Below are 8,388 nucleotides of genomic sequence, written 5' to 3'. Positions count from 1 at the left end.
ATCTGCAGCTTTTCCAGAGTCATTTCTTATGATTACATTTTTCCACAGGCCAACAATAGCTTCAACAAAACTATTTCCCTCAAAGAGAAACCAAACATGCCCTATTGTCGTGAGAAACAAAGTGCAGAAGGAAACATCCATTAAACTCAGTGTGCTGCTCTGTGATGCTAGCTCAGATACTTGGCATCTCATCTTGGGTGCAAGGTCATCAATGTTTGGGCTCAGGCTCTGAGCTGAGGAGACCCTCAGGATGGAGTGAAGGTGTGCGTGCAATATACCGGCGGGCCAGATCTAATAGGAATTAAAAATTATCATGCGGGCCGAAATTAAATCCACCAAGGGCCTGATTTGGCCCCCGGGCCTTGAGTTTGACACGTGTGATGTAGAGGAAGAGGTTTCAGAATGTGAAGATCACATTTCTGAGAATTCTGAGTCTGACAGTGACTTTGAAGAAGAGGATGAGATTGAAAAAGAGGATGAGATTGAGCATCAGTTAGTTACAGAAAAAAGCCGAACCACAGGACCAGCCGGTCAGCGGGCAAAACAACAAGTAGCACTTTAATTCATTAATGTGATCTAACAAATGTAAAAGGGCAAACATGAACCATATGCTGTTTATATTGCTTGTAATTGAGATGAAGGAAACATCTGTTGAGTATTTTAACATAAAATAGTTTGATGTGTTGAATTGAAGCCCAAAAAGGCAACAGGTCCACGAGACCCACGAACACTGGCTGAGTAACACAAAGGTGAACACCACACAAGGGTTAAGTACATTTAGACGGGGTAACAAGTCAATATCTCCGTATGTAATTAGCTGTAGAAGTATAGAAATTACAGAAATATATGTACAATACAATGTTGACTTGAGTCAGTTTACTTAGTGATGTTCCACCTCTGGAAATGAGTACATTTTAATGGATGATTCAAAAGTGTTCTCTTCTGAAGCAAGTTGTATAATCAACATCTCATCCAAAGTGCAAATGTGATGTTTTTCAAGCCGAGCTGCTTTTGTCTTTGACGCACACACACAAGCTTTAATGTCGCACAGATTTAATGATGTCGAATCAAATGAAGCGTGTCAGAAGGCCATGGGACCAAAGAGAAAGGAATAATGCAATTTCACTTTGCTTTTCAACTTGACCGAGGAAAGTCTCGCAGCGTGAGTGACTGAACTCGAAAGGCAGACCAAATAACACGGACGGACCTTTCAAAGGCACGACGTGTAATGGAATTATTGGTAATAGAAGATATCATTAAAGCTATAGCCTCAGGCAGAGCCTTTTACTCTGACCTTTTAATTAACAGTTCGCCATGGCAGCGAGTGTTTATCAGTGTGTTACCCCCCCTGTGAATACTGAGTCAAAGTGACGGATAGAAACAGGACGTATGTGCCCGCTCGCCCTTTTCATTTCTCGCCTTTGAGCCGCTCAACGACAAACCTTGAAAGGTTTCCTGGGAAACACGTGAGCAAGAAGCGCAGCGTGACAACACAGCTCTCAGTCCAACTTATAATAATAATAAAAAAGAGCTTCTTTCTGGCTTCCTTGAGATTATTCGTAGGTCTTAAAATGGCGAATTTGACTAAAAATCAACATGTATTTCTGACCAATTCAAATAAATCTGAAGCAGGACTCTTTAGTATTTGGTCATCACATTTTTCAGAAAGAAAAAGGTTATTACAGAACAACAGAAATGTTTAGGCGTTATTTACAACTATTTCTTTCAGAGGCTAAAAGATGAAATGAAGCTCAGCGCGAGTTCAACCGGGAAGACTGTCATTCACATATTAATTCACATTCACATAAACCTCTCACTTTCGTCTCTATTCCCAAAAGCCAATCATAGAACTGTCAAACCTTTGGATGAACGGGGTCTAATCAGCAAACCACATTCATCTGTGTGTTTCCTGGCAATAAATATATATTGTTACATCAAAACATGTCTCTCCTGATTGAAATGTAGTCACGAAAAATAATTCAAACCAACAGGGAGCTTACATATTGAGATTGTACATAAACAAACAAAGCCCTTATTCCAATAGTAAACTGTCTTAAAAGTAGTTATGAGAAAGGCGGTAAATATCGTGATTTCCTGAAGATTCTTTTCAGCAATTTAGCTAGCTTCAAGATGATATGACTTACAGCTGTACACACACATGTTTATGGCTAACTAGCATGTCAATTGTTAGCTCAGCAGCTACAGTATATTGTCAAATAGCCACGCAAGTATTAGGTCGCATTCACACCAGCCTTGTATAGTCCGGTTGAATCGAACTCTGGTGCGTTTAGCCGCTTGGTGCGGTTCGTTTGGGTCGGTGTGAACGCAGTCTGAGACCTCTGAAGTGAACCAAACAACCGGACTCTGGTCCTCCTAAAGAGGTGGTCTCAGAGCGCTTGCTAGTGAACTCTGGAGCGGTTCATTGCTGGTGTGAACGCATTCCGCTTCAAAACACAGGAAGCGTAGTATTTACGTGGCATAAGAACGCGGATATCTTCAAAATCTTTAGTGAAAGAGTGAAGCAGAATGAAGAGTTGAACAGTGTTGTGTAAAGCAAAAACAACTATCAAACTAAAAACTATACATAAAAGTCAGAGCCACCTGCAGTCGGTGAAACCCCCTCCTGACTGCAGAACGTCTCATTATATGTGTTATAATGTTTTTTAACGGACGTTGTCTGATTATATAAATCATATGCGCGGGCCGCTAGTGTCTGTTGATCTCCAGATTAACAGCAGCATGAGAATAACCTGCCGAAAGTGCCGATGCTCCATGGCGGAGGCTCCGGTAGAAATTGCCGGAAATTACGTTTTTACCCCCTTAATGTCTGACCAATGGTTGAACAGCATTTCCGAGCACATGACTTGTGTTTAAAGTTTATAGTCAGTTTGAGTTTTGCCCGTGTGAACGCAAACCGAACCTTCTGAAAAATGAAACCATGTAACAAACTGTGGTCTGGTGCGCAGCAGAGAGCGGACTATTAGGTGTGAATGCGACCTTAGCTTAGTCATCAAACATTGGCTCTCTTGGCCGTAAACTTTAAGAAGGACCACAAGTCAGAAATGTAATTGGACCTTCAAGGTTAAATATCAATAAGGTTTGTTGAAGGATCCTTAAGTTCCTCGGTCCATTTCTTTGGACTATAACTTCACATGCCTTTGAAAACATCCACACGACAGGGAATACGAGTCAGAATACAAGCTGCAGTTTGAAAGGTTTTTTTTTTTCCCGACTCTTGACTTGTTGTTAGAAAGGAACGGACACTTTGGGCTCAAGCTTTGGCCCGGACCCAGTGGCCCGCATGTGGAACTGGTTGCAGTGTTATAATTCCTCAGAATAAGCCAGAGGTAAGCATGGGCTGCCAACATTTCACAAAACGAGCACCATGTCTAAAAAATGCAAATGAGGAGAGAGGATCATCCACGTTCACAGAAGAAGTGTCTCTTCATATAAGCCCACATTGTACGTGATTTGTAAGCGCTATCTTTGGAGTTTTAAATATAAATTGGTTAAAAGAAAAGTAAAAATCAGCTACTCCTTTTCAAATTCAAGATTCAAAGGTGTTATTGTCATATGCACATAAGCTACAGCAGGGCTATTCAATTGGCGGCCCGCGGGCCAAATCCGGCCCCGGGGTGATATTTACTGGCCCTTTGAGTATAATGTTAAAAAGTCAAATCTACTTTCTTTTTTTTGTTTTTCTTTAAAGGTGACCTATCATGCAAAATGCACTTCTGTACGTCTTTAATACATGAATTTCCAGGGAACTCACCAAGTGTCAGAAAACACAACCCTCTCTATTTTCCTCCATACCCAAATCTCTTAAAAAGGGGCTGCAACGGATCTGATACAGACTGATCCAGATTTGAACACTTCTATGACGTCACAGAAGTGGCGCTACGGCTATTGGGCCAACTCCACCAATCAGGAGGAGACAGCCACGGACATTGCCGTTGGAAAGCGCTGGAGACGCTGTAGTACATATGCCAGGCCTGTAGATGGTGCTGTTCTCACAGAATCAGCCCATGATGCAAAGACAGTGTTAAATTGAGCGAAATGAGGAATGGCTAAAATGCATGATCTGTTTGGTATTTTGAAAAATAAAAAGTATAAATATGCCTTATATAGGTATGGTCCTACACTATATTATTCAAATATAGCATGGTAGGTCCACTTTAAGATAAATATTTTTTTGTTTTGGGCCAGAGTGCCTTTATTCCAGAGAGGGTGTTACATTGAGAGATAGAGGGGAAGACATTGCCAGAAAACTTCGGCGGGCTCCAGTTTCGAACCCACCTACTAGCTACTGTAGTGACAACTCCTGTCATTGATTGCGTCTCTGCGTGAATGATTAGATAATTTCACCTAAATGAAATCAAATGAAATGATGTTGATGGTTAAATTAGCTTCGCATGTAGGCCTGCTGAGCTCTGAACTCGCCATTTAGATCTAGAAAGGCCTTGAGGCTATGTTGTTTGATTTAATTAAACACAATATATGCACTCCACTATGCTGTTGTAGTATTTACTGTATCTGAAGCTCTTAATATGATTGCTCATATTTCAAGCCATCTTATTCCCGGCCCCTTGCTTTGGATCATTTTCATCAACCGGCCCCATTCCAAACTAATTGAATAGCCCTGAGCTACAGTGTAGAAATGGCAATGAAATTCCAACGATGCAACATATATACTAAAAACGATGCAACATATACTAAAAGACAAAAATATAAGTAAAAAATAGTGCGAGAAGTCTATATACAGTAAATAGAATATGATATGTACAAGAACAGAATTTAAAATGAAATATTGTACAGTAAGATGAAATTAAATACGTTTTTTACAGCAATAACTATTTAGATGAATAAGTCAATTGCAAGATGACAAACAGATGAATGTTTATGGAGGCACTTCACAGAGCTCAGGTGTTTAATAGTCTTATGACCTGTGGGATAAAACTGTCCCTGAGGTAGAAACACTGTCTTTCCGGCGACATTTAGGGCGTTTTGAGGAGTTTTACGTCCGTAGGCTATAAGCATCGGTTGATTATGACCTAGGGGCACAACCAATGAACATTTGATCCAAGAAAAAACATTGCTTGGAGCAGGGGGGTCAAACTCAAGGCCCGGGGGCCAAATCCGGCCCGTGACTTCATTTTATGTGGCCCCACAAGAGCTTGCAAAGAATATAATATGTTTATTATACGGTTACATGGCTTTTCACAGAAGAACGTTGCCCATAAACTACATGTCCCACAATGCATTTCAAATTTGACTTTTTTCTCAGAATTTGACTTTTTTTTTTTCTCAACTTATTCATTTTTTCTCAGAATTTGACTTTTTTTTTTTTTTTTTAAATCATTTTGTGACATGCACTGAAGAGACTTGCAATTAATTGCCTTAGACTATTATTACCCTATCCGATAATAATCCAAGGCAATAGTGTAATATAATACATTATTTTATTAAATATTTATATATGTATTTTTATATAGTCATATATATATAAAACTGGAAAACTGGAACCAAGATGAAATTGAGTTTGACACCCCTGGCTTTGAGCATCTTTAAAGGTCTCTTCCATAATATTGAGCAGGGAACGTAGGCTTCATTAAGCCTTTTAGCTCAAATCCCCGGAAACTCTCCATCCAGAAGAAGCGAAAGATGTGACGGAAGTCCCGCTGTCCAAATACGAATTTCCAACAATTAACTAAAGATGATCTTATACATTTTCCAAACTTTGCATCTGTTCCAAAAAGTTCATCATAGAAAGTAAGGCAGCAAAGTTCCCCATTAAAATTCACTTTCCCTCAGGTTTCACCCTAAAAACTCTAATGAGCTCATTTGGAGCATAATCTTTACGAGAAGTGAAGCAAACGAGGAGTTGAGGAGGAAGGAGGAGGTGATGGGCCGTATGTGTGCCTCAACATCTGTCAAACTGACTGACGCTCAGGAGGAAATGTGACGGAGAAACACATCAGACCAAGAGGAGTAAGAGGTAAAGGCGACCGGGGTATCATACAACACGAAATATGAACAAACACACAAATAAGAAGAGGCTGCAGAGGGAGAAAGTGTTGAAACTGGATAATGTTTGATTTATGTTTCCATCTGTTCAGAAGCACAAACATCAGCTTTTCCACTAAGACCAGATTTAATAACGCATTGAAATACAACATTTATTGCCTTGAGGACATTGAAATGCTCTTTTGACTGCCTGTAAGATAAAGAAGAAGAGCTGGTGTGATGGAGAAATTGCTTTTCTAAAGATGTGGATCTAGTTATTTTCCAGTCATTTTTTAATACAAGATGGATAAAATGTATTAAACACTAGGGAGCTTGGCAGGTGTCAAAGGGGGGGTAAAACTAATTTCATGAAGAAACAACTCCCTCAAATTAATAGTATAATATCAAGGGGGTGTCAAAAAACTAAAATGGCGGATTTTCTTTTGGAAGATAGCTTTTGACCAAACAAAAATCCATATACTGTATCTATGAGAGTGAAACGGTTAATTTATATGACTTAATATTTACATAAGATAAAAATATACCCATAAACTACGTACAGTATTAAAAAATACGGTATTTAACTGGCGTCATCCATGGGTGTATCTTGGTCCTTTTCATACAATTTATCTTCAACGTTTGTATGTATGCAGTGCACCACCAAGGCAAATTGCTTGTATGTGTAAACCTACTTGGCAATAAACGTTGCTTTATCTGATTTCTGGTTATCTACAGTATAGCCACATTTCCAATAAAATGGTGAGGCTCAACCTGTCTCATTGTTGGGGGGGTTTGCTAAATAGTACTTGGTACTTTAATTGGTTCCACCTGAGCTGAGATTGGACATCAAACCGATAAACAAAATGCCAAATAAACTGGTCTTTAACACCTATATTCCATGCATCTAAATGGTTTTCTAATTTATTGGTTATTTTCAGTGTGCGGAGTTTAAAGCGATCAAGTCATATTTCAGGAGAAAGGAAATACAGAAAAGCTGCCGTTGCAGGAAAGACGGCCGGCAAAAATCAACTGACTGTGTGAACGTGAACATTAATAGAATATCACCTCCCATCTTCAGAGCAATCTGGCTATTATAACATTAGCGTTAAGAAAGCTTACTTAAATATCTGCCACAACACAAGTAACCGGATCAAAGTAACATTAAAGGTGGGGTAGGTAAGTTTCAGAAACCGGCTCGAGTGCACTAAAATTTGAAAGTACACAGCCAAAAAGAATCCGCCCCTTCCTTCAGACTTCCTTACAGAGCACCTCCTCCGCGAGAGCAGGCTGCAGTAACGTTACATATCAGGCAAAGCTAAGCACATCCAGGTTAGCAATACTACACAGCCAAAGCAACTCCGATATTGACTCTGGTTTGACTTCTCCTAGTTTCCACTTTCTTTTTCTTCTTAATTTGCTCCGTTACATTTTTTCTTTTGCGACCAGTAGACGATGTTGAACCTAACTCTGCCATGGTGACAGTGGCCGCCTCTTGCTGGCGAGTCATTGAAGTACTGCTGCAATGCACGCCCAATGACGGCACGCCCAATGAGGGCACGAGATACATACACGAGATGGAAGGCTGACAGACAGGGCGGNTCCCTCAAAGAGAAAACCAAACATGCCCTGTTGTCCTGAGAGAGAAAGTGCAGAAGGAACTAGCATCACAGAGCAGAACACTGAGTTTAATGGATGTTTCCTTCTGCACTTTCTCTCTCAGGACAACAGGGCATGTTTGGTTTTCTCTTTGAGGGAAATAGTTTTGTTGAAGCTGTTGTTGGCCTGTGGGAAAATGTAATCCTAAGAAATGACTCTGGAGAAGCTGCAGATAGAGCCATAAGAAATTAATGCAACTGATTATTTAATGTTTAATGTTTTTATAGGCAATCATTTAAGCTTTGTTAGTTCCAGGTTTAATATGTGCAATAAGTTCATTTCAATACGTTCTGCAATAAACATTAAACCAGTCCGGCCCTCGACTAGTACCCATTTTTTTATTTAGGCCCACTGTGTATTTGAGTTTGACACCCCTGCTCTACAGTACATCATCGTCAAATGGTTCTCTCCAGAATCATTTGCAAGGCCCTCTGAGCAGAGAATCTTTTGGCCATCTTGATCAGTTGTGATGATGTGACCCAAACTGGCAAAGCTTTATTTATTGTGTCTCGCCCCAAATTTGCAGCTGGGATAGAGTGTGAAAAAAATTAAGATTGGTTCCCGCAAGACAAAATGCGGGAATGTGAGAGCAGGGGTGTCCGTGCTTAAATGTATCAACAATTTTGCAACCTTGTGCGGGAAAGGCAGGGGCAGAAACACAAGTCACACACACACACACACACACACACACACACACACACACACACACACACACACACACACACGTAC

This window comes from Notothenia coriiceps, unplaced genomic scaffold (assembly GCF_000735185.1).
Source record: "Notothenia coriiceps isolate Sejong01 unplaced genomic scaffold, NC01 NC01_scaffold00016676, whole genome shotgun sequence".
NCBI lineage: Eukaryota > Metazoa > Chordata > Actinopteri > Perciformes > Nototheniidae > Notothenia > Notothenia coriiceps.
This window is presented reverse-complemented; position numbering follows the sequence as displayed.